This window comes from Artemia franciscana, chromosome 7, assembly GCF_032884065.1.
Source record: "Artemia franciscana chromosome 7, ASM3288406v1, whole genome shotgun sequence".
Classification (NCBI taxonomy): Eukaryota; Metazoa; Arthropoda; class Branchiopoda; order Anostraca; family Artemiidae; genus Artemia; species Artemia franciscana.
The window spans coordinates 61,101,715-61,110,631 of NC_088869.1; the positions used below are offsets into that span (position 1 = coordinate 61,101,715).

An 8,917-nucleotide genomic window follows, 5' to 3' on the forward strand; every position below is an offset into this window, starting at 1 on the left:
TGCTTAACGCAAACACGCCTATACGAGCCCTTTTAGTCTCTAACCATGGGATAGAGAAAAATATTTTTTTTTTTATCACATACATCTAACATTTTATCATGAGCATTCACACTTAGGATATAGAGATGAGTTTTAAAGCATTTGAGAATGAAAGGCTTCGTTTATATATATTTACTTCGAGCAGCAAGAACTTATCCGAAAAAAAAATGTGAAAATGTGGAAAACACTCTCAAAACGTCAAGCGATCTTTCTGAAAATCATAAAGTCTGATTCAGCACATCAGTGAACCATTTTGTAGAGGTTTCAAGCTTCTATATACAAAAGTGTGGAAATTTGAACTTTTTGTCAAGAAAAAGTTCAAGGAAAGATGTTGGTTTTTTCCAAGGGTGATCGTATCGAAAGGGCGATCCTAGAAGATCGGAAGAGGGCTTATTTGATCTGAAATCAAAAGCTATATGCCCTTTATAAGCACCAAAATTATTCAAGGGCAACTAGTCCCCCTCCCATATCCCTTTTATCCCCAAAGTTATCCGATCAAATTTTTAACATAGCCACTTGGTTCAATACAGTTGAAAGGTCCAATAACTATGCCTTTGGAACGACATGACCTCCCATAGTCCCAGGGGAAAGGAATGTAAGTTACACAACTCACATATGGTATTTATAATTGGGGATATACGGATTTTTTTTTTGTGGGGAGAGGGGTATTTTCAATTTTCCAGGGAAAAAATTTTCTGTGAAGAGTAAAGTTTCCGGGGAAATTTTCAACGGTAAATTTTAAACGGGGGGGAGAGGGGATTTCCTGGCATGATTAAAAGAAACGGTCAGAAATCAGATAAAAGCAAGTTTTTTTCACTGAAAATAAAGAACAGCATTTAAACTTAAAACGAGCAGAGATTATACTGAATTTGATAGGGACTGCCCCTTCATCAACTCGCTATTTACGCTAAAGCTTGGCTTCTTACCACATTTTTTCAATAGCTTTTTCAAGACTGTTCAAACACAAGAGTCATTGAATTTGATGCATTTTAATAAACTTTCAGACTTTCAGCAAAAAATTAGGCTTGAGGAAGGAGGCAGCCCACCTCATATTGGAATAATTTCTATTCGTTTTGAGTTTTAATTTTGATCCTTACTTTTAATTGAAAAAACTTATTTTCTTTTTATCTAATTGCCAATGAGATCCATTTTGATCGAACTCTGCTTACACAGCTATACAACGCTTATGCTACAAGCTGTAATAGTTCTTCATCTACGAGCTGCAGCTCCTTTCTGGAGGATTATGACGGCAACTGAGAAAAACTGACATGTAAAGCCTGTTTTACAGTCATGCTCAGTTTCCTTTTCGTCTTCGATTGTGGTGAAGCAGTAGATGAAGTGCAAGATTGCGAAGTTTTGCTCAGCTATTGAAAAGAGAACTTTCTCAGCTGTTGAAAGGAGACAAGAGGAACTGTTAGAGAGGGGTGAAGTCGAAGATAGATCCTAGTTCAGCTCAATGTGTGAAGATGGGGAGGATGACTTAATTCATTTTGGGGTTTCTGTAAGGATTTAAATCGTCTGAGAGAGGAAATTATTCCAAGGGGAGACATATAAGGGGAGGAATTGGTGGATATTATATTAAGTGACAGAGGTCTTACGGGCATAAAGAAGCTGGGAAAATTTGTGGGTACAGGTATGTTAAGGGAATATCTTTTTTATAGTCTTTATGTTGTTATATTTTGTATTAACCATGGCCAATAAGGCTTTGTTGTTGAGAAATTCATATGATGCAACATTTCCAATAATTTATTTTTCGTCCTTTTTATACTCTATTTTCTTAATTTTTTTAAATTTACCGGCAATAATTCAAAAATAATAATAACTACTATTACCAGGTCAAGTGGCTCTGTTAAAGAAATAAAGTTAAACTATGAAGTTGAAATAATTAAATTAATAAATTAACAAATTAAAGTAAAATTGATAAAGTTAGACTAATAATTAACTTTATTAAACAAAAAAAAAGTCGCATGGATTTGCAAGGTTTCCAATAATACAAGGCGGAAATTTTAAAAATACACAGATTTAGCTAGCACTAATGTGAGCCAATCAGATTTTTTATAAAATTTTCTAGTTGGTTGAAAAATTATATGGAAAATTCTGATTGCCTTAAATTAGTGCTAGATTGAGATTCAATCTCATTGTAAATGGACTTTGAACAAAATAAAAAAGTTGCATCAATCTGCGAGATTTTCATTCATACGAGACAAAAAATTATACAAGCTTGATAAAGCTATACACGATTATCAAAAGGCAGGCACAAATCCTATAAATGCAGCTATCATTATAGTTTAGCCAAGTTTTCATTTGAGAGCTTACCGAAAAAACACCAAATGAATCAGCTGATTGAGAGCCTTGCTTTCTTATTTCATAATAAGAAAAAAAAAAAATACAATTTCAAATTTTGCATTTTGCAATTCAGCTTTAGATACTATTCAAAAAACCTCTCCTTTATAAAATTAATTGTGGTCTTTTTGCTAATTTGGAGTAAAATTTTTAAATAAGAGAACACGGGAAACTAAGGTTTCCTGAGTTTGTTAGTTGATCGTAAGTTCAGAAACTGGTAAAACAGTCTTTGAGCCTATAGAAGCGGTTTTAGAAAGACGGTAGAGTATTTAGACAATAGTTATATATCAGATAGTTAGTTAGAATCAGAAAAGAAACTATGATAGAAGCAAGCTGACTACTTTTTAATATAAATTACATTTTTATGGCTGTAAAATAAAAGAAAAATAATGTAATTTTCGAGTATTTCTATTATGAAATAAACAATACACAAAATTTTACTAAAATTAGTTAAAAAATTTAAAAGTTTTTCTTTTTTAATCTAAAACTTAGCATCGTTAATTACAGTAAAAAGGTTAATGTACATCAATTAAAATACAGAGAAATAGATCAGGAACTACAAGTGCCAAAGTAGTATCACTAACATATGCTAGAAATAATTGAACAAAAAGCTTATATTAAGGGAAACTTATTAAAGCATTACTACAAAGCTCTAGGTCTTTTAAAAGTGTAATCATTTCAAATCAAAACAACTCCTTAAATCAGGCCGCCTAGCTGTTGTTGCAGCTAGAAAGTATATGATATATCCCTCCTTTATCAAAAGAAACTGGGATATTTTTTGGGAATATGACGGCTATTTTCGAAGACTATTTTGACTACACTAGTGAGATCTGAGAACATAGAAGGTGTTGTTAACTGTATTTTTTTTTTTTTTTTTTTTTTTAGGATGAGTGGCAGTGTGTTTGTGAGAAGACTTTTTTTCTTGCACTATTTGGTTTCTGAGGCCGGGCAACTCTTTTTGAATTCTTCTTCTTTTGGGCTCTTTTTGCCTTCTTCTTCTTTCGGGCTCTTTTTGCGTTCTTCTTCTCTCTTTCTTTTCATTGTCTTCCTCTTCTTCTTCTTTCGGGCTCTTTTTGCCTTCTTCTTCTATCGGGCCCTTTTTGCCATCTTCTTTCGGGCTCTTTTTGCCTTCTTCTTTTTTTCTTTTCATTGTCTTCCTCTTCTTCTTCTTTTAGGGTCTTTTTGCCTTCTTTTTTTTCTCTTGCTTTTCGTTTTGCCTTAATTTCAACTGAACAGTTTAAGCTACTCCTTTCAAAATGTTTAGTCCTTTAAAAGCTAAACCTCTGAATACTGTCATTCGTGTATGTTTTTGTTTATATATATAAAATCCACATTATAATAGTAAAGAATACCTTACCATTACTGACACCGCAATTAATAAAGTAGAATTCATTTTTAGTATTAGCGTTTATTCCAAAATAGAACGTATCTCAAAGCGGGTTATACAGCATCCATTGGCTCCTGACAGTGTAGGACACATTTTTGAATTGACATTCCTTCCAAAATAGGATTAATTTACTTCAAAGGATTTAGCTATTATGTCAATTAATAATATGGAATATATATTAAGCATATCCATTCTTTCAACAGTAGATCTAAGTCATTTAAAGAGTTTAAACTTTGATTTTATGGACTATTCAACGATATTATTCAGTACAACAAGGATTCCTGTCAAAGTTGAGGCGAAAGGGATAACTCATTGTCACCATAATGTATATTATACTGTTATTTGTTTGTGCATTTGTATGTTCAAATGTATGTTATATAATGTTATAAAAATAACATTATTGTCACCATAATGCTTAGCATCTGATATACATTTTATTCTTTCAAATATGCTTCTATTTGATGAAATATGTTTTTGATCAGTACTAAACATTTGTTCAAGTTAACCAGACTTTCTTTGGGTCTGATTTCTTGAAGGTTTTACATATTTATATTACTATAAAAAATTAGCGCCTGTGTTTTAGATCCCATTTTTGGATAATTTAGGACGCGAACTTAAAATAAAGAGAGTTTAGTTGAGAACATGCAAAAGAACTAATGACATTTTATAACATTATAATGCCATATTGTTATTTTTCAAGGGTTACTCATTGATATATCAGGACTGACGACAATAGATGGTATATCTACTTTCGTTTTTGGATGTCAGTATTATCAACAATACCTATTTTCTGGCCTTAGCGAATAACATTGTCGTTGTATGATAACAAAGAACAATACTGATGTTCAACAAGCAAGAATTTTTTTTTTTGAAACTTTAGTGGCGGAAGCAAGAATACCTTATCCTTTAGCCATAACAAATGGAATCGCTCCGTATAGTGCCATAGGACTCCAAAGTTTATACTTGAAAACATCAAGATTCTACAGGCGGTATGGGTCTCCATTCCCAAAAAATGAATTATGAAAAAAACAAAAACAAAAAAACAACTAAGATGCATGATTAAATCATACAATATTGTTTTATACACAAGATTAGCCAAAGGGCCTTTCAGATGACACGCATTAAAAAAAGGCCATAATGCACTCTTTCGTGCGGATCAGAAAAATATTTTACCATCCTTCTCCTAAATATAAAGTTATAAGTTTCCTTGCACATCTCCCCCCCCCCATGAAAATTTTTCCTAAAGTTTTAAGCGGATCCCTCGGCTGTGACACAACACAGGCTAGACACAACTCTTGTGACTCTCAGAAACCGACTGGACTCTGATTGGAAAGGTATTCCGGAGAATTATTGGCCTCGACTTCCCATTGTATAACCTGAAGTGATAAACTAAATGTTACGGATATTTACCCATTATTTAAATCCAGATTTAATGATAATGCTTAAAAATATATACATAGTGTAAAATGAAAAAAAGGAAATCATAGAGATAGTAAGTTTAAACGGTAAAAAGGAAAGAATAAATTAAATATATAATTCTCTTGCACATTTTTGGAGTGTCTATACATATATAAAAAAGAAAAAAAAGATAAGTGAGCCTTACGATGTAGATTGTAAGAGCTATGTAGTTCTTTTCAAGGGCAGAAATTTAGATTTTTTAGAATTTACAAGAGGGTTTGTTTATCCCAAAGAAGGATCATTTTTTCACAGGCAACTTGCTTATATTTGTTATTATTTTCTTTTATTAAGACCTTTTTTTATTCGCTTAGGTTTTAAATTAGTTGTTGGAGGGGTATAAGTAGTGGAGCAGAAAATTAGAATGTTTGCTGCTAGGTAGTTGCTTTCAAGAGCTAAGTAATATTTTATGCTTTTTTATTTTGTTTGTGGGTATTTGTATTTAAACTTATAAAAATACTTATTAAATGTTACTTTTGAAAAGAATCATTGTAAACTAAAGAAACTTTTGGAGAACAATTTGATTACTTCCATATAAATGAAGCCATTCCATGCCAAATTGCAAGACAAGCTATGATCTTTTTTGGTAATTGGTGTAAATAATAAACAAAATAAGTACAAAATTTATTTTCTTATCCTAGTCTTAAACAACCAAACTCACCTTTTTTTTAATATAATAGAGTATATTGTTTTTAATCATGCAACTTTTCCTGTATTTTTTCCTTTCACTTTACCCTTAAAGAGAGGAGTGTTAAAACAATGTATATAATCATAGTCTATTTTCAGTAAAGGATAAATTGCTTTAAACCATACGGGCGTTCAAGAAGATGGTTTTCTTTATGGTACAATTTCTGTTCGTTTTATTTAGATTTTTAATCCATATTAAATTCAGTTGGTTTCAATATATGTGTTAACTTCTTGTTGTCTAAGTTTTATTGCTAAACTTAAGCATGTCTTTTTTTATAATAAATCTTTTAGAATGTTAATAAATGGCACTTTTATAATTTAATATAATTTTAATAATAATTTTAAGCTTCTAATTTTAATAAATCTTTTTCTTAAAATTTTTATAATAGTTTTTTATATTTAATTTATTATTATAATAATAAAGTAAGCAAATTTACAAGCAACAAAAAGTGATATAACACTTCCTGGACTTACAGTGTGTCTCTCAAAGCCAGTGAATCAGCATGTTCAGGAATTCCATACACATGGTTAGAGCCAGGAAAGCTCAAATTGACGCCAAACGAAGAAGGTCCATATGGCTTAGAGTCATGATGGCTTTTATAATCTTATTCCCACATTCCTGGCTCTGTTTCTTCTGCATCGTTGTTGACAGCAGAGGTTCTTCTGATGTCTGATGTACTTCTTAGTTAAGCAAAGTAGTAGTTAACGTGTTGTCCTCTGCATAAGGCATGGTTTTGAATATCTCTCTCTCTCTCTCTGGTCAATAACGTAAAAATAAATAAAAAATACCAAATTTTAGAGTTCATGAGGCATGGTTTCAGTAAAATAACATTTAGAAAGAATCAAACCATGCTTAATCATTAATTTTTTTTTAGCTTTTTTTTCCCTTCCAAATCAAAGTGGCAAGCCCCCAAAATTTTTTCACCTACTAGCTTCCTAATTTATGACTACACTATAGCTTCCTAATTTAGATTTGCCAAATTAAAAGGTATTTGAACTGGCTTTTGGGGGAAGTGAGCTCCCTCACCTATAGTAAATTCCTATGCATTGTAACTAGATCAATGTGCAAGCAAACTTTATTTCTTGTAATAAAAGGGCAAGTCTTGAAAGAATTTTTAGATTTCATCAGGGTATAATTTAGAGTTTTTTAAAAGTAAAAAACATGTCCCCCCCCCTCCAGTAAATTCTTGCGCATTTGTTACTAACTAAATGTGAAAGCCCTTTTTTTTTCCTTTTTCTATTCACTTACACCACTTACAGCTTTTAATGAAATTTTTTAAGGATTGTGATTTCCTGGGCTTAAAAAAGGTAATGCCCCTTCATCTGGAGTTTCATCAATTTAATTAGCTGTCTTGTTTATCAATTTGTCAATCTTGTACCTAGGGTAATCCCTCAGCAATTGGACAGTGCCTGATTTTGGACAACCATTTAAGAAAAGGAATAAAAAATAAAATGAGTAAATTAGGTTTACAATTGTTTCAGAGTAAAATCATATTAGTAGTTCTTTTTTACATTTAAACCTTAGAAATGTTACCCTAACAGCCATATAAATATATATATAAATTGCCATATTCAGCCACATTCCTCACATCATATATATGCTATTTTTCTTTTATTTATAGAAATAGGGAATACAATTAAAAAGAGACTTGTAACACCTTGATGACTTTGATTAACTAAGCACTGGCTCATAAGAGAAGAACATTCCATTATTTTCAATGTCATTCAGACTGTCTTCAATAGATTTGCTAACAAATCTAGCTCCTCTCCTTAAGATATAGATTCTGATTCAGGTGACCATGACTGTTTCAGACCTCCTGCCCTCCCCCAAACAAGAGTCTTGGATATGGCCCTAAGGATTATATATCAATTTCTACCTCCACCCTCCCATTGTCTCTCCCTTAGAGCTAATTTTGTATATCTGAGGATTCTTTCAAAATAATTGCTGAAACATAATGGCTGTTAAACTAGAATAAGAATTTCTCTGGAAAATAATTAATAAATAACAACAAATAAACACATAGCTGTGATATTTCTTTTGGTAAGAAATATAAATTTGATATTTTTGCTGATAGGAACTTGTTTCAATGTTTTGGTTACTATTGAGTCAAGTTGCTCCTTACATGGAGTTTGTTACCACAAAATGTTTGATTGTGCTTGCACAAACACTCCCATTGTTATAACATGTGAAATTTTATTTTTATTTTAAAAGCAATTCCAATTTAAATTTGTTTTTATCTCTTCTATCTTTTGATTACATTAGGTTTGCATTAGTGCTATTTGTTTTACAATCCCATGTCATTTGGAAGGTTTGTGAATTAATTTGCACCCATGAGGCTGGGGCAGTATTTGATGCTGGTGGCTTACAGAGTGTTTTAATGTTCATCAGAACTCCTGGAACTCAAATTCATAAGGATACCTTACATTCAGCTATGGTAGTTGTATCTAAATTATGTACCAAGGTAGAGCCTATAGATTCTTTGATCCTGCCTTGTGTGGAATCTTTGTCATCCTTACTAAGACATGATGATAACTTGGTTTTTTTTTTTTTAATTAATAATGCAATTCATTTTGAAACCTGGAGACAGGAAAAAGAAGACTTGCAGGGTTGTCATATTATAAAAACTAATTCTTGAATAATGAAATTGTTGAAGTTTTGGTAAAATTCTAGTTAATTGACTTCTTGCTATCTCAGAAAGGGTTTAGGTTAGGAAAATGAAACTTTCAGGAATGAATCTACAGACTAAAGTATGTCCTGGAAAGGTATTTTGAAGCAACTATCTCTACTCCTTCTCTCTCTAGAGGGCCTTGACCTTTGATGACCTTTAAAAACATCTGTTATAAAAGTGAAACCTTGCAAAATAGATCTTCTGCTTAATTGAAGTACAACAAAATTGTTTTCAGCTTCATAACTTTGCTCAATTCCATTTTATCAGGTTTTAAAGATATTCAAATACATTTCCTAAATTTTGAAAAAAAAGCATTGATATTGCTCAAAATTCTACT

General features: G+C 31.6%; 2 protein-coding genes across 4 annotated transcripts in view; one reads left to right on the forward strand and one right to left on the reverse strand.

The window, feature by feature from the left end:
* LOC136029562 (E3 ubiquitin-protein ligase HECTD1-like) overlaps positions 1-6,503 on the reverse strand; it is a 484,457-nt gene extending 477,954 nt beyond the window's left edge. The window contains exon 1 of the mRNA XM_065708048.1: positions 6,386-6,503. The gene's annotated coding sequence lies outside the window, so the exon portion shown is untranslated. The remainder of the gene's footprint in view (positions 1-6,385) is intronic.
* The window catches only part of LOC136029563 (uncharacterized), a 384,714-nt gene that overhangs the window by 263,182 nt on the left and 112,615 nt on the right, over positions 1-8,917 (forward strand). The window lies entirely within an intron of this gene.